The 22,577-nt window shown below is 36.2% G+C and overlaps 1 protein-coding gene across 1 annotated transcript in view; it reads left to right on the top strand.

The window, feature by feature from the left end:
* The window catches only part of WDR70 (WD repeat domain 70), a 146,978-nt gene that overhangs the window by 13,101 nt on the left and 111,300 nt on the right, over window positions 1-22,577 (top strand). The window lies entirely within an intron of this gene.

The raw sequence follows: 22,577 nt of genomic DNA, 5'->3' as shown, positions 1-22,577 counted from the left end.
CAAAGCTATTTACTAGGACAGAGAAAGCAGAGAGAAATAATAGTAATGAGAAGTACATATACTATGTGTATATATATATGACAGTTTCCATGTTCTTTTGCATCAAGAATGAAATAAATGATGGAAAAACAGCTTTTGGTGCCATTTAGTAGAATGCAAAATCTCTGTCTTGTTACATAAATATAAATCTATTCCTAAAAAAACCCAAATTTTCAGCTGTCTCAGAGATTTCTTGTCAATTCCTATTTAGTTCTGGCTAAATGTCTAGCTCATTGCTGCCTTTCCTGTAACATCTTTTCTTGAATTGCTTCAAGTATAAAATTTCAGATTACCCACTTAAAGAGAACAAGAGCAGTTAAGCAGTAATATTCCTGCATTCTAGAGTGAGTTCAACCTTTTATTAAAATTTATTAATTAGGAAAACGATTTAGGATAAATTCTGATGCTTTAAGATTTGTATGACTGTTTGATCTGCCTCATGCTACTGTTGCACACTGATTTCCTTGATTATCAAACTGTACATTCTGGGTTCACATCTCCTGTGATCATTTCTGTACTCTACCCATGACTCATTTTGTGTTAACAAACCAGCTGCAGTCAGATCCCAGACTTCCTCTGATAGTTGAATGCCTTAAGTTAATTTCTTACTTGTATTTGTACCAGGAATCCCCTTCATTGCATGTAGTGGTGCTGTGTACTCAGTCCGTATTCCTGAGAACATCATAGACTCAGCTGGTTTCTCCTGCTGTGGTTCACTTCATATTGAAGTGACCGCTTATTTTCTGCCAGTTTTCATAGTTTCTCCCATCTCAGATCTGCTTGTTTATATATCTTTTAGATCATTGTAAAATCTCAAAACACAGTACTTCATCCAGATGTTTTATCAAATATGAATCTCCAGAATAACAGAATCATAGAATTATAGAATGGCCTGGGTTGAAAAGGACATCAGTGATCATCGAGTTTCAACCCCCCTGCTATGTGCAAGATAGATAGCAGACTACCAGACCGACCAGGCTGCCCAGAGCTACATCCAGCCTGGCCTTGAATGCCTCCAGGGATGGGGCATCCACAGCCTCCTTGGGCAACCTGTTCCAGTGCCTCACCACCTTCTGTGTGAAAAACTTCCTCCTAATATCTAACCTAAGCCTCCCCTGTCTCAGTTTAAATCCATTCCCCCTTGTCCTATCACTATCAACACGTGCCATTCCTCCTTCTGTTTATACGCTCCCTTCAAGTACTGGAAGGCCACCATGAGATCTCCCCAGAGCCTTCTCTTCTCCAAACTAGACAATCCCAGTTCCCTCAACCTTTCCTCATAGGAGAGGTGCTCCAGCCCTCTGATCATCTTAGTGGCCCTCATCTGGACCCATTCCAAGAGCTCCACCTCCTTCCTGTACTGGGGGTCCCAGGCCTGGATGCAGTTCTGCAGATGGGGCCTCACAAGAGCTGAGTAGAGCAGGACAATCACCTCCCTGCTGACCATCCCTCTTTTAATGCAGCCCGGAACACAGTTAGGCTGCAAGCACACAAGACTGGCTCATGTCCAGCTTCTCGTCCACCAGGATCCCCCAATCCTTCTCCACAGGGCTGCTCTCAGGGAGTTTGTCTCCTATTCTGTATAACAGTTCTTGTATTGAAAAGTACTTACATCTACACTGTAGGAATTGTTTAGTCTTAGAGTTTGGGCCTATTTTAGGATCCAGTATGTTAGTAGTGAGCCCACCTCCTTCTCATTTTGAAGAAAGTAAGTTTAGCACAAAAAAGAGCAAAGTCTAAAGTTATCTGTTAATGTATGTTAAGTTTGTATATGTACTTGGAAATGATAAATCTCAAAAAAGTATGCTTTTTATGCACAGATATGTTGTTCTTTCTTTGGAGCCTCATTGCAGTACCCTTCTAAATCTCTGGTTCTAGCTTTCTTTTCTTTGAGAAAATAATCTGCTGATGGCAGATCAAAAGTTTGAAGCCTTATAGCAATAAGTAATTAAATTCAGACAAAAATTAATAACCAGGCCTGGGAATCAATTCCTACAGGTGTCTTTGATCTTTGGCTGAATAAAAGTTCTCCGGGGTTGTCAAATAAATTAATTCTGTACAACACTAAAATAAAACAATGTAAATTTGAAATCATACTAAATCCTGGCAACTAAACCTAAAATGTAGCCTTCCGTCTTTTAGCATTTCATAGAATTAATACACAAAACTTTTCATGACAGAAATTACTGGAATTTTCTTTTACAATTGAGAATTGATGCAAGTAGCTTGTGATTTGACCACAATTTTGTTATAGACTGGATTCACATTTAGAAAGATTTATGCTGTGGTACTGTGGCCTATTTCAGAGATATCACTTTCTGCAGTTAGAAGAAGGCATTGTGCATTTAGCTTTTTGCAATGAAGTTCTGAGATAAAATAGATGTCTCTTGAAATAAAGATTATTGGCAGTTGTCTTCCCAGCATTTACTGAACTAACAGAATTATTTGTGGTAACAAAACAAAATATTTGAGAACTATTTTGTTGAATTATCAACAGAAGACTCTCTTGACACCTCTTTTGTTGGTTAATTTTAGTCATGTAATTCTGTTAAATTCACACAAGTCAAAAGTCTTATAGACAGATGATACACTACTGTTCTAACTGATGAGATGGTTATCTTTTTCATTTCAGTGATGAGTGCTGTATGCATTCCTAAATTTTTACTTTAGTTACGTTCCAACCACATGCTGGTGCCAGGTTGTAGCAGACTCTGTCAGTTATTTTTGTATTTTTGGAACGAATGAGGTCCTGTAAGAAAAAGTAAATAAATGCTGAGCATTCATTTAGGTAGCACTGTAGTTCAGGAGAACGATATTTTTAATAATTGAGAAGTTACAGGAAGATGCATAGAGATCTAAGTGGTAAAACTGTATGTATTTTTAGTGGCAGTGGATTTGTTTCATGGAACAAGCTAAGACTTTTAGTAGCAGAGAGAGCCCATTCTTCATAAGCTATCAGCAAAAAAAAAAAAAAAAGAAGGTACCAGCTTTTTTCAGTCTCACTGTTATTGTGCTGTGTAGCTGTTGTCCTCTGTCAGCGGTGGCTGTACCATAGTAAGGCTTTGTATATTGAAATCTCTAAAATGCAGTCTAATATACATGCAAGTCATTTTAGAAGATGAGAACTGAATTGTTGCTGTAACTTGTACTAATAAGATGCTTGGTTTTTTATCTTTCTTCTTTTTACATAATTGCTTACAGAAATGTCAGATTTATGAATTCTAAGCACCAAGTATGATTTGTTTCCATTAACTCTTTCCCAAGAGCAGTGTCTTGTTCAGTGAAACACTTGCTTTGGTTCTGTGAATTTCACAAAAATGCAAACAGAAAAACAATTTGCAGAAACAGGGTGTTGTGTTTTTTTTTTTCATAGACCTGTTTCTTTTCTAATTCAACTTGTGTTTCTCAATATTCACTTTGCTTGTAGACTGTGTTAATTTCTAGCAACATTATAGTATTAATGTATTTAAGAGTGTGTGCCTACAAATATATATATGGTATTTGAGTAACACTACAACTGTCTTGATGAAGTGGAGAAACTAGAAACCAGAGTTAAAAGACCCCGATGAAAAGTTTCAGACAGAAAGGTAACTCACAGTCTGGTATGATTTAAGTTTGTCTGAACTTAAGACAATAGTTACAAAACAGTCTAGAATAGATTTAGTTGAGAATAAGCAGAACAGCAGAAATATGAGACTTGTGGGTTTTCAGTCTAAACAGTTAATTTATAACTGGGAAGACATTGTGTCAGCATGGATGCCAGAGACCTTTGGGGTGTAGAGCATCTCCTTACTGCTGTTCATGAGCTCAGTTGTTTTCTTTCCTCTGAAGGGAATAAGGAAACAGCTGTGCTGTCCTGATTTCCTGTTGATCGATTGGTGATCACAGTACGATCCTGTGAGCCTCCCAAAAAGCAGGTGTTGATGTTACAAGAACTCTGTTATTCCTTTTTCTTGCTTGTACTTCAGCCTGTGGTTGGTATGCATGGGGACATGTTTGGGAGAGGAGAAATGGAAAGCTTCATTGAATAATTTGTTTTATTTCCAGATGGATTGTGAGACAGTCTTTCTCCAAACATGAGCATTTATATTTTTGACCCTGAAGGAATTTTTCTTTAATAGTTATATGAATTGAAGTTCTGTACTCTGGAGTCTTGTGAACTTTGTATGGCAGTAAAAAAACATCGTAGTAGTGGCTTTGCTGTGGTAACTTGCCACTGTCTCTTGAGCTCAACTTTAGATGTATTTTTTTTAAATTATAGGAGTGTATTGTTTTGGTTTCTTTTTCTGCCGCTGTGTGTTCAGTTGTGTCTCTCTGTTTCCTGTATTGATTGTCCATAGACACGTTTGTCAAAAGTGACTGCAAAAAGAAAAGCATCTTTTGAGGTTAGGGCTGCCTCAGGACTTCCCAGCCCGTACCTTATTTAATCAAGTGATCATCATGTAGAAGGAATATCTAGTGGTTATTGTCTTTGATGGGATTTTTTTCTTGTTATTGGAGTTTCTGGGGAAAATTGTTAATATAAATTAACTGTCAAATGTTTTTTGCCTTGTAATATTTTAAGTCAGCACTGTTAGTTTTTGAATATTTTATGTAAGACTTTGCATTTCTGTTATTTATATTTAATTAAACATAACCTTTTGAGTTGAGGCATGGATACTGTATTACATATGAATTCTGACTTGAGTTACTTTTTATTCTGAATTTATATGAGTTTGTTTTGTATACTTAAGTATTTACAGTAGCTGTTGTAAAGGATTCTTGTGGTCTTGATTAAATTCTGTGTTGATATTCATGGTATATATGTTTAACAAATCAGTATTTAGATTTATTGACTTATCTATCTATGATGGTACACCTTCACTTGTGCTAGGATTGGTGATTCAAAGCATGACACATTACACAGCATGCTTGTAAGTACTTAAGCAAATATTTTAAAGTGCTTGTTTTGTAGTAATGTCAGGGGCACCTTATATAGAGTGTGCTTTTAAGGAAATTAGTATGTTTGGTGTCAAGTCCCTTTGATACTTTCCTCTTGTTACAATTTTGCTTTTTATATAGAATGCTTGCATTAATTTGGGGAGTAAGGTAGATAAGCAGTAGAGCTGTCCATTTGCAGTGACTGGTGCTTTCAAGTAGTACTTCTTTTCCCCTGAGGGAATAAAATCTTGATTGGGTTGTCAGTAGTTTCATGTGGTCATAAGCTGAGGTTTGGTTAGGAAGGAGCAGTGTGTACTGTGGTCTTGAAGTCTTTAAACTTTGATTTCTAACCACAAAACTGTGTCATGGAAGATTTGAAAATCTTTCTGTTTCCTAAAAATACAAGGAATGTAAGTGTGAGACTTACTTCTCAAAGGACAAATTTATTACAGGGACAGTTTTTTATGTAGTAAATTTTGAAATTGAGAGATGTAATCTTTGACTTCTTTTTGTTTGTTTGTTTGTTTTTGTCTGAGCTGGACACACTGGAGCTGTATTTAGCATTTGTGTGATCCAAAAGATTCCATCTGGAGGCAGACAGGGAACTAGCCACTGCAGTCATGTCAGGTTAATGAATGGATGCATTTAATCTGGGACATATTGCATTTTCAAGGTAATGGATGACACCTATTGAAATGCATTTGTAAGACAATCTTTATGAATATTCTCCTCTACATCTGATTAGATAACTGCTGAGTTCCTTTAACTTAATTGAGCGCTAACAACTCGCAGCCCTTTTTTTCCTCTCTGAAGCAACAGGTATAGGAATGGCTGTTGAAAGGATTTCCTGGATGGATTTGTAAGCCTTTATCTTCTCTGTGGAACATGGTTACATGTGATTCCTCTTTGGAATTGAGAACTGTTTCTCCCTTCAGTACCAAACAGATAGTAATCGTATGGTAATTATGTCCCTGAAACAAACACAGCCTTGAGGCTCTTCAAGGCTGTACTCTGATTTGGGCATATTTCCAAAATGATGACATAGTCTTATTCCAAGTTTTCAAATTGTTTTGAGACACTTCAGATTTTTTGCAAGGGTTTAACAGGACATGCTAGTAATACTGGATTGTTCACAATGGAAGAAAGCCATTTCCTGCTGATGGAGAATTTAAGTAGGCTGTAATTATTCCAAATTCCAATTTAGCCTGGCTATGGTACCAGGCTAAAAATCATGGTCTTGTAAAAATAAATGAATGTTGTGGGAATTTTTGGTTGTCTTAAGGAGTTTTTGCATTTTTTCTGTGAATTGCCTGTATTAAACATTATTTACCCAGTCATATTTCTTCCTTTCTAAACAAGCAAAAGAGGGGAAGCTGAACGAAGCAATTTCTGTGTATGAAACATGTAGAAAAGTGAAGTTTTGAAGATGAGTTTCTTCTTGAATGTCTTCTAGTCACTGACATGTTCATGAAAAATAGATGGTAATTACCATTGCTTCTCATTTCCTTTTGCGTCACCTTCTTATAAAATCAGGAGGAAAATACTTTTCTCATAGCTATGCAAACTGTATTATTTGGTTTTGACAGCATTTCTACTGTAAAAATCAGGAAAATACAATTTTTTTATGCTGTGTATGAGATAAGTCATGCAACTTTTTTAAGGATCATGAGTTTGGTTACCGGTGTCTCAAGAATGCAAAAGATTGTCTCAAAAGTGAGTTAAAAAAGATCTGGAACCAAATTAAAGCGTAATCAACCACCCAAATCAGATAATGAAGTCAGTGTGTGTACTTAAGAGAATCTGTAAGAAGCTAGAGAGGAAGAACTTGAGAGCATCATACTTAAGGAATACAGGAGGAATCTAACAGGGTAATTGCCCTTAGAAAACGCTTGTCTTTCATAAAAGGGCACGGATATGTGCTTTTCCCCTCTTCAACTTGCTGCCTTAGAGTAAATGATTGCGCCAGGAGGAAACAAATATACTTACAGAAATATCTATTTATCAGTTCTGCAGAATGTTGCAAGACCCTTCTGCTGTATTTCGTATTGCAACTGTATTCCTTCATGATACTGGTTTTAGTTAGCACTTCGACTGAATATAAGAAGTTGTAGGTATTTTTACAGATGCTTACTTCTTTGAGCTTGTTTTTATGCGTACTTTATGAAATAATTAACAGATATTTATTGACTTCCAAATACTTTAAAATTAGACAGAGGTGGCTTCAGTAGTGTTAAATGAAATGTGATACAGAACATAATTAAGATCTCTAAGATTTGCTGATAAGTAAGAGTAATAACAATAATTATGCCCCATTTTTACTCTTCGACACCTTCTTTGAGACCTGTCTGAGCACCATGACCTAAAGGAGCCTGTAGAAAGCTCCTCTGGGAGCTGTTGGTACTACTACTCTACTTGAAAAGTGAACCGTGTATGGGATCTCTGTGCTGGTCTCTCATGACGCTGTTGCTTTCTTTATATTCAGAAGATTTTCAGGGAGATAATGTCCATAAAGAAGAGTGTTTGCTGCCTGCTGTGTTTGAGGCATGGGCAGATCTGAGACTGTACAATTCTATAATCAACCTCTGAAAAGATGTAAGGAATTCTTAGTCTTTCTAAGCACATATTATACATGCATATCTCAGTCTGAGGCAAGACTGTACTTTCCAGATCGTAATGTTCAACAAAATACGTAGTTGTAAGTGTTAGGAATTCCATTCATGCAATGGCATAAGAACTATGATCCTAAATATGACTTTCTTTACTCTAAGAGGAGATTTAAATCTTTGGGAATTAAGAGACTAAAATTATGTTCTTTGAGAGCCTGAAAGACTTATGCAGTCAAAACAAATTAGTTAGTACCTTCTTCCGTGATGCTTTTGTTGACTATTGCAAAAAAAAAATGTCATGCACTTTTACAAAGAAGCACAAAGAGCATACTGTTTTTATCAGTGTTGCAAGACAAAATGTTTCTAGATTTAAGAAGGGAGCTAACAACAATGCTACTAGTATTCTATGCTGTATTGTTGTTTAATATGTAAACAGTAGGTTTTCTTTATATTTGGCATGCAAATGTTATTTGAACAAGTTATTTATGCTGTAAACAGAAAAATAAGAAATACAGAACACTTACGAGAACGAATAGAAAATAAATAGATACATTTCAAATGCTAAGTATTTGAAATATTCCTGATGGAGACCATTAAATAATTTAGAAGGGCTAGATTTGAAGGAGGAGTTTAAGTGACATGTAGTTACATTTCCTTTCCACAGCAAGTCTTCACAGGATTTTCAATTAACAAATGATTTATGTTAAACTGCTGTAACTATAGGCTGCTCCAGTGGTATCCTTGGAGAGCAATTTTGTTGACTCTTGGAATGTCTGCTGTTTGTTTAAAAGATGGCCTTGATTTTTTATGAACATGAGTCTACCATGTGTATTGTTTTACAACTGCTGCAATGGCATCTCTTATTTGCAGGTGGGCACTTAGCAGTTATTCAGGGACTATGCATACTTGATGCTAACACTATCCAGATCACGAAAGAATCATTCTGAGCTATCTTATTTTAGTCCTGCTTATTTTGTTTTGTATTTCAAAATTCAATACAATTATTTTCAAAATATCAGGGTCTTGGATAATATTATGCTGTGTTGTCTTGTCTGCTACTTATAAATGCTTATTCAAATTGCATCATTGTAATTGAGGTATGATAGATGTTCACAGAGCCAAATATTATGAGGAATATGTCATTCGTATTCATTTTTTATTAACCATCCCCATTCACATCTCACTACTGAGGCTGTTGAAATCATTTAAAGCTTCTAGCAGGATTCTAATGAACACACTTGTTTCTTTTTAAAACTGATTATTCATTTATTTTACAGGCAATATTTTTTATTTTAAATGTGAAAATAATCAGTTGTTTCTGCAGAAAAGCTTTTTGAAACATCTTAAGGAATGCCTACTTAATGAGGAATAAAATAAGAAAACTAAAAAACATTTAGTTTAACATTTTGCATATCTTTTTATTAGGACTTTGATGTAGATCAGGTGACCTAGATGTAGCATTTGGTTTTGAATCAACACATTAAGATGCAAAAGTTGTTTTCATACTGTAACGATAATATGCAAGAATAACGAAAAGATGTTATGTAATCTTTCCAGTTGAAAAAATAGTTTTAGAGGGACATCTGCAACAGAGATAAAGATCTTTCTATTCAGTTTTCTGAAACACTTTATCCCTTAGACTTTTCCTTGCACTTGAGGAAACATCTGTCCTATGGCCACAATGAGTCAGACTCTATAATACCACGCATGTTCTTAAGGCAGTTCACATCACATGTAAAGCAGATCAGGCCCACAGAGTGTATCTTGTCCAGTATTCTATTAGAAAATGGAGAGATGGAGGCCAAAATGGAATGCTTTTTTCCATATTTAACCACATAACTAAGGCTTATTGGGCATGTGGATGTAAGAATGTTTATCAGCTAGTCCTTGTGAAAATAACGATGATGAGAAATCTCCAAAGTTTCAGAGAAAATACAGTCTTGTAGTACAAATGCAAGCACATTAAAATGGGTTTTCCTCATACTATCTATGTGCTGCCAGGTCCTGCAACTATGCATTTGCTCATTAGTGGAGGTTAATTGGAGTGACTTGGATGGCTCTGTACCCATGTTCAGTTTTGATGCACTAGAAATGTAAGTCATGAAAGACTTGTTATCTCAGAATGATAAGAGCTTGCCTATTTATTTTGCTTAGTCACTGTATCCAAATGACTACTAGTAACAAACTGGTGATGTTTTCTGTGTGTTATTGAGCCCTAGTCGCTGCATCTGCATGGAAGTCTGCCTTTATATTTACTGCAAGTTGAATAAATATCTTGCTTGCAAATATTGCTGTTGCGCTACACTTGTGGGGGCACATAGCAAATCTTGTGAAAATGCTATGTCAATGGCCTGTGCTAATGGGACTGAAAGGACTGTAACATGAATTAAAGATGTATCTATTTGAAAATGTGGTTGCTGTTGTGAGGTTGTCGTCTAATATGCTGTTCTCTGTGAGAAGGCAGACTTACCTGTCACTCTATAACCACATCTATAGGGATCAGCTAGCTTTCAGTGCTGACAAATTCATAGTTTATTTCAGTAGAGATAGTTAGTGAATCTCTCTTTCAAAACAAATATCATGATGTAACTGCTACTGTTCTCCAGCATATAAATATATATATATTTCTCTGTGGCATTCATTTTATAAGGAACTTAATTGTATTACTACCTATAATAAGTGTCCAAAATAAATACTAGGAATGGAAATTGAAACACAGAAAAACCCTAGCTTAATCATAATCAGTCTATACAAATGGCACATACCTACATTTCAAGACCACTGTCATCCAGAGTACTGAATCATTTTTAAAGATAGTTCCCTTTTGTTCCACAGTTTAAAGTCTTGGTTGGTTTGTAACTCTGTTGATTCTACCTGTGGAAGAAAAATAAAATTATCAAGACATGGACTTGTGTGCAACTGCTTTTCTTATATTTGTCAATTCTTCAGGTTTTATTTTTCAGCGATTTTTCCCTCTCTCCTTTGGATGACAGAAGGGAATGTGCAGGAGCATGAGATAGAACATTGGGCCACATGAAAGTGTGCAGTAATTCTGTAACTGACTTAAGTAGTTAGAAGTATGTCTGACATCCAGAATGAAATTGTAGAAATCAGTGGTGATTGTAGAAAACTCTTCTGCCAATAACAAATTATTTTAATGACTTTCTTTATTTTGTCTTGCAACTTAGTGCCTTTCTTAGTCTTTTAAGATTAAATGCTGCTTTATTTCTCTGGTGATGGCAAACACTTGTAGTTGTTTTCAGGTTTTTCTGGTACTTGTTCTCTCCCAGTCCTCCCCATAACAAACCCTTACTATGTAGTAATTTGATACTTTCCAGGGTGCCTCGTAGGGATCAGGCATCCTGATCCTCTGTGTGCCTTCCTTGCTGGTATTCTTTCTGGTGTGTCCACTAAAGATTTTTTCTTCTTTCTGGAAAGGAATTTCTTAAAAATTGTTTCTTAAATGTTAAAAATAAAAATGATTATTGTGATAGTGCAAACCCACAGCTAGTAATGTAATGAAGAAAGATTCTGCATTTAACAGCTGAAATGTTAAAGCCAGATTCTTTCAATTATTTCTAAATTAAATGTATAAATAATACCAGATTTAGTGGAACTCCTGCCCATAAAATATTTTTCTTAGGGAAGACAATTACCATGCACTGAATAGACAGTGAATTATGAAAGAGCCCAAAGGTAGTTTTCTGTGACTTCCTTGAGTTTTTTAGTCCAAACAAGAATCTGCAATAAGTGTCTGAATGCAAAATAAGTGGTAATCAATTAATTCACTGCATTTTTAACAAAAATATTAACTCTCCAGAGTATGATGAATGTTATTAAATTTAAATTAGTTTTAGCTGTCCTTTTTATAATGCTGTGCTAAATGAACATCTGTCTGAATTGCCTGATGGTTCTGAAAACTACATCTGTCCTGTCAAAAAATAATAGTTGTCAGCTGTAGTTTAATTCTATGTAGTTTAATGTAATTTTGCATTAGTTTTCCTCTTGGGAGTAATCTCACGGTATACGTACTAATGGAAGCTGCGACCCTATCTAATACTTTCAGGGACTAGCATCCTAAAATGGATGCTAGCATAATGGACTTTAACCAAATTTGATGGGTAGTGGAATATCACAGGAATTACCCAACATCTAAGGCTGATATAGGAGAAAATTTTGTGTCTAACTGCATCTAGGCTATACTGTATACAGTCAGATTAATGGTAGCAGACCTTTTGTAGTAGATTTCATCCCAGAAATCCCTTGTCAGGCAGTTAAATGATATAAAGAATTAGGCAGGTAAGAACCAGGAATATGAGGAAGCACTTTGCTCCCTCTAGAGCAAGTTAGTGGCATACAAACAGAATATGGATCCTCTCCTGATTATGAGAGAGAAGTGTCAGAAAAAGAATTTGTATTACTCTGAAAAATGTGGAGAGAGAAAAAGAATGAAAACATAGGATGATTGAAATTTTCCCTCTGTTGGTTTTCTTTGCTGATGTGCTTGTAAGTACAGTAAAAAAAAGATTGATTATGTTCCCCCTAGATCTAGTTTTGATACTCCCTGCTGTCTCACCTTTCTGGAATATGGCAGTTAATGATGCAATTTGTTCTTTGGGAAATACCTTGGAGGATTTTAAGCCTAATGTACACCTAGACAGGAATTGTCTTCAGGCTGTTGGTGACTTTTTTTTTTTGGTAGCAGTTGCATAACCATGAATGCCATTGGCTCGCTTTCAGAACTAAAAAACAGGAGAACGTCCTAATAACCGATTTTCATCCTGAGCAGTTTGTGCATATTGCAGTTTCTGCATATAAAAGATTAAATCAAGAATGATAGAGGCACAAATTTTCTAAAACAATTATTATTTTTCATAGCTTTTTTGAAAAAAATGCAAGGCAACCATTGGCAATACCACTGTCTGAGCTACATCTGTGCTGTTATTCTTGCTGAAAGGGGATGGAGAAGCTCTGGAAGCTCCGAGGCACACTGTTGATAATCTCTCAGCTTGGCACATCTGACATGAAAAAGGCTTACTATGTAAGCACTGGGCTTTACATACCATACCTAGCTGTGATTTCAAGTTCTGAGGAGGTCATCTCAGGTCTTTGATCCATTGGGGCATACAGATTAGTTTGTACACAGTTTACAGTATGAATTATTTGAGTTCTTTAAGTGAAAGTTTGTAAACAGACTTATCAAGTAGTTATCATCTAAATGCAAATAATTGAATCTTATGAAGAATTCCACTATCCTGGACACAGCTTCCCTGCTGCCTTTATTGTGCAAACTTTGAAGTGCAGTGTCTGTCTGTCCTGTGCCTCTTGATATTAATAGATATTCCTGTGATGCCCACAGCCAACTGTGGAAATCTATTTATGTGCACTTGCTCACTCTTGCTAGCTTGTTCCTTCACCTATATGCCACACTGCTGGTATTGTTCACTGTCAGAGTGACTGTGAGAATATGAGAAAGAATGAATACCTTGCGCTGGGATTTAATGCATTAAATGTTTTTGAGGGACAGATGCCATTCACTTTGGCAGTGGGACCATGTCTGCTGTCAGCAAGTTGGTGAGTGACATGAAACTGTGTATGTGCTTGACACACCTGAGGGGTGGAGTGTCACCCAGAGAGAACTAGAAAGACTGAGCAGTGGGCCCAGGTGAACCTCATGAGGATCTATGAAGACATTCACAGGGTATTGTGCCTGGGTTGTGGCAGTCCTCACTACCGGTACAAGCTGGGGGATGTGAGAAAGGAATGCCCTGCCAAGGAGGACATAAGGGTACTGATGGGTGGTATGCTGAACATGAGCCAACAGTGTGCCCTGTTAGTCCAGAAAGCCAACCATATCCTGGACTGTGTCAAAAGCAGTGTGGTCAGCAGGCTGAAAGAGGTGATCCTGCCCTTCTGCTCTGCTCTGGCGTACTGCATCCAGATGTGGAGTCCTCAGTACAGGAGAGACATGGACCTCTTGGAACGCTATTGGAGCACAATCCTGTTGGAAAGAACTTGGGAAGTAAGCTGGATGTAAGCGAGCAGTGTGCCCATGCAGCCCAGGAAGCCAACTGTATAATGGGCTGCATCAAAAGCTGTGTGGCCAGCAGGGGCAGTGTGGCCTGCTACTGTATTTTGTGCTGGGAAGACCTCACTTGGAGTACTGTGTCCAGATGTGAAGTCTTCAGTACAGGAGAAATGTGAGCCTATTCGAACATGTCCAATGGAGGGCCACAAATGCAATCCAAGGGATGGAATACCTCTCCTGTGAGGTCAGGCTGATAGAGCTGAGACTGTTCAGCCTGGAGAACAGAACGCTTTGAGGTGACTTGATAGTGGCTTTGCGGAATATAAAGTGAAGCAGAAAAAAAGAAAGGGGACAGATTCTCTAGCAGGTTTGTTGTGATAGGACAGGGAAAAATGGTTCCAAGCTAGAAGAGGGGAGATTTACATTGGACATACAGAAGAAATTTTTTTTACAATAAAGGCTGTAACCCTGGAACAGATTGCCTAGAGAGGTGATGGATGCCCCATCCCTGGAGACATTTAGGGTCTGGCTGGATCAGTCTTTGAGCAACTTGATCTAACTGTAGATGTCCCTGTTCATGGCAGGGGAGTTAGACTAGATCTTCAAAGGTTCTTTCCAACTCAAAAAATTCTGTGGTTCTATGAAATATATATTTGTAATATACTGCTTGTAACAGTACGTGTTTGTGTCAAGCATATAACTGTCTTTTAAGAGCATGGTTCTGTTCTCATATTTTTGTCATGCACTGAAATTCAAAGGATAAGTCATTCACAGATAAGAGCAGATTGCTGTGAGCATCAGTGTTTTCCTACTTTCATAGATTGCTGTGTGCAGTAATTAGACATGCCTGAAATAGCTGCTTTACAAAGAGAGACTTCAGCTAATAATGTGAATACAGAGGAATGTCTACAATCTGTTGAGTTTTATCAAGGTCTCATGAGAGGAATCTGATGACAAGAAGTTCCCATCATTCTCTACATCAAGGTCCATTTTTGGTATCTCAGACTGGATACTACCTGTAGTAGTCATATAAAGTGAGGATCCGTAGTATCTGAGTGTGCAATGAATCTCTAAGGTTATTCACAGAAGGTAGGGTAAACTTCAAAAGCAGGCATGTCAAGAAGAGTGATTTGAAGTGGTCAGTACACTTTTGCTCTTTATCTTAAGCAGATTAATAGCAATGGCAAACTTAGGCCAGAACAGTTTGTGAGTTTATCTACTGTGCATTTCACGTGGCTCCCAAGAGGTGAAATGTAAATTATTGAGACTCCTGGGAAAGTCAAGGCTGGGATAGCATTGTGTATTAATATGAGATAGCATTAGTTTCAAACTAACCCGTATCACTTCATGGATTTCGTGTCCAAGGTGAATGTCAAACATGAGGTCTACAGAACGAATTCCAGAAGTGGCAGCTAAATTCTACCTTAGTTCAATGAACTGTGCAAAATTGGGAATCCTTGTTTTGGCTTCCTTTGTAGTTGTCTGGAAAATGTCCATTGTAGAGAATTTGAACAAATCTGAGCCAAAATTCTTGGTCTGCATTTGATTCAGTTGATTTTATGGGTTATACATTCCTTCCCACCACTGCAGCTTTTCCTGTGGAAAACCACAAAGTGTTTGTGAGCTCTGTTTCTCTTATGCTTATTGTTGGCTTGTTTTATACTTTCATTTCTCATGATAGAATATTAAGTTGGACCTATGTTCTAGCATTTGTTCTTGCTGTATGGTAAAGGGAAGAACAATTGGGGAATATTTTTTAAAAACAGCAGCTATAGAATTGTGCATTCCCCTGCAACTTCACCAGCTAGTTTACCAGGAGATACAAAATACTACAAATCTGTTTTTCAGCAATTGCGGGACTAATTTAATATGAACATTATACACAGAGTTCCTTTTTCTATTTCTTTTTTAATGAGTTTGTAAGGGAATTGGAGAACATCAAAGTGTGGAGTATTATTAATAGACACTTGAAATGTTTTCTGGCTTGTTTGAGCTGGGCAGATCAAACACATGAGTGAACCAATCATATTTATTAAAGTAGTACGCTTGCAAGATGGGACATTTTTACCCCTTTAAGACGTGATAATTAGTTATGCAAGAAATATCATACTGAAAATCTTACGGCAGATATATAGTAAATAGGGGGTATGAAATGTGGAGTTCCTTATATCCAGGACTCTTCTGCTTTGAAAAGAAAGTGCTTCTAGAACATCACGTAAGCATGCAAAATTATTATCTCCTGTACTTGATAAGTCTGAGTGAATGGAAAGTATCGTGGTAACTATTAGTAATGACAAAGTTGAAGCTGCATGTTGCTGTTAATTAATTTTAGCTCGATTAACAAGGTATACAATTAATAGTGACTTACTTTGAATTATAAAAGCCAAATTTAAACTTCAGTTAGTAAAAGTAAGAAGACTCTCCTGATGACTCAAGTAATCTTCGTGTAGTATGGAGTATCTGAAGCAGCTCCTTGTGGACCAGACAAAAAGCCTATTGAATAATTTGAAGAAAGGTCCTATAGAATATATCTGATGTTCTATGTTCTTTAACAGTTATGGAGTGAGAAATATGTATGAGGACTTAACATAATGTCAGTGCAAGTCTGTGAAACGAGACATTTCGGTGAGGTTCTTGAATTTCTGCCTTCTTTATGCTTGCACGCAGCTATAACTTTATGTGCAATCTTGACAATGGCTCTTTATTTTAGACTGAGTTATAAATCAGAGCATCACTTCTGTACACTTTCATCCCTTAGATTCCTTGTGAACTGGCCATATTAATGTTGGGTTTGGCATGTGGGCATTTTTTCATCGTGAAACGTGTGAAGGTCATTGCTCTGTTTCCATATAATAGCCAACTGAGCAATAGTGAATAATAGTTTTTTAATTGCTATTTTGAAATGAATGTCTGTTTGTTTAGTTGTATGTCTTGTCACGTTCAATTGCAGTTATTTGGAATTTTCAGAAACTGTGTTATGTGTACAGCTATTGGTGTTTTTGATATAAAATGCTAGAGGAATCTCAACTTACTATACTATAGCTTATCCTATAGGAGCATATGGGAGTATTTTATGACTCATGAGTGTATCATTTAAATATGATGGGTTTTATGATTAAAATAAAATGATTCAGATTGACTATTTATTCTATTGCTTAGTATTTTCAGTGAACATCTTGAAAGTTGTTTGCAGTTTTGATGGGTATTACAGTACTTTTAATGAACTGGGTACATATCTGACTGTCATGTGCCATCTTTCTTTGATGTAATAGTTTTTGTTAAAGGAGCATACCTCAGTGATGTGCAGAGAAAGGTGTTTCTTCCGAACATGGACCTCATGTGTGTGCAATATAAATGTATCTTTTCTTATTTCCAGATGCATAAAGTCGCTTAGCAATTTTTTCTCATGTCACATTACATAAAAATTCTGCTGCTATAACACAGCTTAAATGTTAATGTTTTGAAGGTAATTTATGTGTGGCATGGGAGAATTAGTAATCGAAACAGTAATAGAATTGGAACCAGCTGTGGGAGCTAGATAGGAAATTGTCCTTCCTTCCTGCAGTAACTTAGACATACTGTAATTTTTAACTCCCACCTCTCCTATCCCTACCCTGTGGTTGTAGATCTTCTTTGCATGACTTATCTGATCATTTTCCCTCTACCTTGATTTTAGTTCCTTATCCTAATTGATTAGTAAGTTTGTAGATAACTGAGATGTTTGTCACCAGTTGAGACAATGTGCATAATTTTGTCTTTTTTTCTTTTTCCTTTTTTTTTCTTTACGTATATTTCTCAGAGTAAACATTTGAGTGAACACCTTTTTACAGTCAGAATCAGAGAACTGTTGAAAAGTAGAATCTGTGGACAACTCTTTCTCTCTAGAGATGTGATTGTTTAGTTTTTGCTGACTGTAGTGTGTTTGCTAAGAATAACAGGATCCCTGAGGACCTTGATGAACTTCATCAGCATTGCTGAATAAACCCTTATAGCAGATTCTTCATGATATATATTATTTATTCAAGTTTTACAGATGAGGAAACCAGGGTGTGCAGGAATGAAATAAATTGCATGAAGTTAGAGGTCATAGATTGGTCTATACCTAAATCATGTATCGTTTTAATTTTGATGGATTAAAATCTGTGTAGTTTGGGAGATGGCTCACTAATTTGTTTGCCATTGTTCTGGTGTAGAGGTTTTTATTAGTGTCACTGGGATGTTTTTGAGACTATGCGAGTGTGATCACAGAAAGTGAACATCAGCGTCTTTATTGTTTAGAGGAAAAGTGTCTTTTGTTTCCACTGTAAGAATTTCCACGTACGTTTCAGGCATAACAGCTGTAAAAGGATTGCTTGTTTTGGCTTTTCAGGTTTTCATGAGTCTAAAATGAAAGCTTACAGGGTTTGAATTGCTGATGGGCTTAACTCCACTGCTTTATGAAACTTGCAAAAGAAACAACTACATATGCTACTGCATATATTGTTTTAATGTACTTCCGTAGAAGCATATGTAACTAAAACTGTCTTTTGCTGAATCAATTACGAAAGATTAATGGTGTCACCAACTTTTTTAAGTGGGACGCTATGTTCAGATAAAAGTTGCTGTGATATATATGAATGCCAAAATGAGCCTGGTTTGCGTCTAAACTAAACATTTGATACTTTAAATAGATGCAAATTTGCAATGATTTTTCCTTTGGGATTGTAGAATTTACCTGCTATTCTGTTACCGGCCAGAATGAGCAAAGCTTTCAGAACAGAGAATAGATTTTGTGTGTGTTTGTTCTTACTGTCAGCAGACCTGTGGCTTCTGTGCAGTTCTACTGTTTCTTAATAAATGAATGCATCCCTTTAGTTCAAAGCAAAATAATCTATCCAGCTCTAAAAAGCAATATTAGGGGTTATATCTGACTGAAAACACCAACATTTTCTTTCATGCTCTACACAGCAGTCATTTTCGGTATCTTACTGCTGTAAGAGAAATTGTCTTGTTGGAACATGGGTGTTTTTTGGTGGCATATGGCAGTTCTGCATAGTGTTCTAGCAAAAAAGAAGTATTGGATTTATGCATATTTGAAACTGAGATGATAAAGATGAAATAAGCAGTTAGTTATGTAAGTGGAATATAACATATCTGGAATATGAAAAAAATGTGCTTAAGTAAATTTCTCTCCCAGAAACTGCAAAGGAAACTTGAATTATTGCAAGCAATTTTAGATTTAAATCAGCTCTATCAGTGATTACAACTTGGTTTGGAAAAAGCTCAAGAGAATCTTTCTTGTATGTCTTGTAAGAACAATTCCCAGGACATAAATATTAATATAAACTTGGGTTTCATAAATCAACGACTTGTTACTAATTTAGAAGTTATCTGAATGGGGCTTTAGAATGTAGGTGAAAAATAGCAACCTTCTGAAATTTATCTAGAACTCCCAGGAGAAAGATCAGACAGACTTTGGTGTACTTCAGAAGTATGATGTTTATATTTTAAAAAGTAAAATAAAGAATTGCCAGCTGTGCTGAGGCTCTCTAATTGCTATACCTTTTGTAAATTTTTAGGCCACTAGAGACCTTCAATAAGGAAAAATTCTACTAAATAGCACAAAAAAAGAGATTTAATTCATGTTACCTATTGTGTCTGGGAACTTTCTCTGAATTACCATATGACCCATCATCTAATAAAATATATTGTGTCTGACATGTAATGATGTTATGAATTTGTTTTTTTAAGAAGCCATATGTTGGAATGAAGATTTTTTTTTCTTTGCTTGTTAAACCTGACAAAACATTCTGGTTCAGATCACAGGAAAAAAAGTCATGAGACTGTGAAATAGAAAATGTTGAGAGAAGCTAGCCACAGTACCATTTACATATTGAGTAAATCCACTTACTTCCTGTACACGTTAGGGAGCAGCCATTTAAATAGATAAATTTCCTTAATTTTTTGAAAGCAGCCTGAAGTGATGTGTTTTGGTAAAGAAAAGAATAATCTTTCCTCAGTCTTCCTATACTTAAATGTAGAAGGGAAGTATTGTGCTGTTTAGGTGTTACTCAAATGCAGAGCAGTAAGGGGGGACATAGCATTGGACCCTTCTAATATTACTGTTCGTTTTGAAATTCCATTCAGTTGTCATGAAGTTAGGAGTTAGCCATGTTTTACTAAAAGAGTAACAGATATGGTTGGTGTTCCATGGGAATATTGACCAAAATGATTCATAGCAGTGTTTGTGTGTATCCTCTTGTTTTCCATAATATTTTCATTTTTCTTTGTCTTTTTCAGGCCAAAATTTTAGGCAATAAACGCACACGTGAACTGATTAATCTAACAAAATCAAAACATCTCTCTTAGGAGTTTCTGTGAAGATTTTGCTTTTTCCCTGTACATGCCCTGTATATGAATAGTTCATGAAGAAGAGAGGTCTTCAGATGACCCATGTTTTTGATATATTGATTCTTCTTCTGGAGTTAGTTGTTTGTTTTTGAAATTGCATGGGAAATCTGAGGTAAATGTTTTCCGTATTTAGATGCATCACATTTGTAAACCTAATTATATGAATCTGGGCCAAAGTGAATTTAATAGCATGTAAGTTGGCATCAGAAAACATCTCTGACACCTAAAAGAAAGGAAATTAAGAAGTGTTGAAATGTCATCTCATATTTGAATGCTTCCTTAATGCATGCAAGTTTGTGGATAATAATTTTTAGAAGCCGGAAACCATTGGTTTCCTGTTGCTGCAACACAACATCTTGCACATCTCTCACATTGAATTTTTCATCTTTTTATCCTTCTGTCTTTTTCTTGAGTATGCTTTTATACATCTTTAGTGTACATCTTAGACCATTATTTTCAATGTAAGATACAGAGGAAAATAATGGAAAATTGACTTGGAAAAACTTCCATTTTACAAGTAGTATGGCTTTAATCAGTGCCTGCAAAATAACTTGTGAAACAAAGCATGAACATCGCGGTGTGTTTATATATTAAAAAAATATAAGATAAACAGGAAAACAAAAAAGGCAGTTTAAACTGTTAGTACTCTCTTCAGCTTTTACTGCTGTCATGGAAAATTCAGCTAGGTGCTGAACAGCTTGAAGTATTGTTCTAGACTGAAAGGAGGAATGAGGCATGTTTTCTTCCAGATCTATGAAAAACTCCCTCTAACACCCTTTTTGTCCCTTTCTGATGACATTTCAAAACTTTGTGTTGAAGGATGGAGCAAGATGCTGTTTTTCCTGTTCATCTCTAGACTTGTTTCTTGAATTTCGCCCATTAACTAATGCATAGAATCAGTTAAGTTAGAGGCAAAGTAGAAAAAAAGAATAACAAGTGTCTCCCTGTTAAGCGTGGTGGATTTTTGTCACTTTTTTTTCCCCTGGAAGGAAACTTGGGTTGTTTTTTAGGTGATATTTCAGAGATACTTTGACTTGTGAACTGGACACATTCAATACAGAAATTATTGTGTAACAGCAAATAAAACCTTCCATCATTTGGATCAATGTATCCCTCTGCCTGGATAGAGTGGCAGTTATTTCTGCACAATGCAATGGCTTTTTGTGTTGTTCTTTTCAACCCCTGTAGACTAAAGAGCTTATGTGCCTCTCCCATGTAGGAATTCGTACGTCACATATCCCATTCTTTCTCTTGTGGTTATTGATGATGAATCTGCACACTTTCTTTATTCATAAAATTTAAGTACATCTTCTTTCAAGATGTTACATAATTTACAGCATGAATATTTCATTAGGAGATGCATTTCTCCTTTTAATTACTCTTATCACTAATTATACTTATTACTTTGTATTCTTAAGGGCGGAATGGAAACATTATAGAAATATTCTTGTCTGCTTATAGGGAGCAAGATTTCAGTACTGCCTACCTGCATTCTAAAGTTTAGAGTGGAAGGCCTCAAAAGGCATTCAGACCTGCCTGCTCATGCTCCAGCAGAGTGGCTTTTGCTTTTCCATGCAATTCAACCCTTCTAGAGAGGAGGAGAGTAGGCTTTAATAAAAACAAAACTCAAAACATAAACGTGATATTTTAACAAAATGTTTGAAATGCTAAGTTTATTTTAAAATGTTTTTAAGTTTATTTATTTATTTATTTTTAAGTTTTTTAAATGCTAGGTTATTGTTTTTTCTTTGTGGGTTTCAAAACGTTTGAGACGTGACTTTATGCAGGAAGTCCTTCCATCGAGACTTTTAACTGCTGCTGCTTCGCTGTCGATTAAGGTCATTCTGTCATCATTTGATGTAAAGGTTTTTTTGTCACCACCTTCTCACTCCACCAGCTACTGCCCAGTTTCTACTGCCCATAATCCTGTTGTTCTGTCCCTCATTTAGCTAGGCAGCAATCTTCTATCTGAGACCATTTTACAGTTTGCTTTCTGAAATTTAAAATGTTGCCAGAAATGGAGAAATCTCTATATAGTTCATGCCTTCTTTTCTTCACTCCAGTCCATAAGCAGACAGCATCTGCCAGATGTGTGTACCAAACCAGGGACCCAAATGAGTGGGAAGTGGATGTTTGCACATTTCTGATGGATGAAATCAATCAGGAAGGACTTTTTTAGTATAGTGCTTAAGATATTCAAAGTTAAGTATAGCTGAGCCTACTTTATCTTCTTCCCCTGCTCAAGACATGGGAAGTACTTACATTTATTTTAACAGATTATAGTTAATGTAGATGTTTCCTTCATGCTGTACTGTAGTTCTGTTACTGCAGTGGAAAGTCTCTTCAATTTTCTAATCAGTCAGCATCCTGGGGGAGTTCTAAGAACATAAGCGCTATCCAAATGAGGACTGTTACGTTTGCTTCCAGGGCAACATCTGATCCTGAAATCCTTGAGGAAAGCAGGATCCTCAATCCTAGAATCTAGGGACAGTTCCCAGCGCAGTCAAAAAAAAGAAATTGTTTTTTCTGCTAGACTGTAGTCTTGTGAGTGCACAGAAATGTTCTTATTTAAAGGTCTGTTGTGTGAAAAATTG

The sequence above is a fragment of the Centrocercus urophasianus genome, unplaced genomic scaffold, assembly GCF_019232065.1.
Source record: "Centrocercus urophasianus isolate 14NV4802_14NV808 unplaced genomic scaffold, USGS_Curo_1.0 seq_25, whole genome shotgun sequence".
Classification (NCBI taxonomy): domain Eukaryota; kingdom Metazoa; phylum Chordata; class Aves; order Galliformes; family Phasianidae; genus Centrocercus; species Centrocercus urophasianus.
Note: the sequence above shows the minus strand (reverse complement) of the source record. Positions and strands in the feature narration are given on the sequence as shown.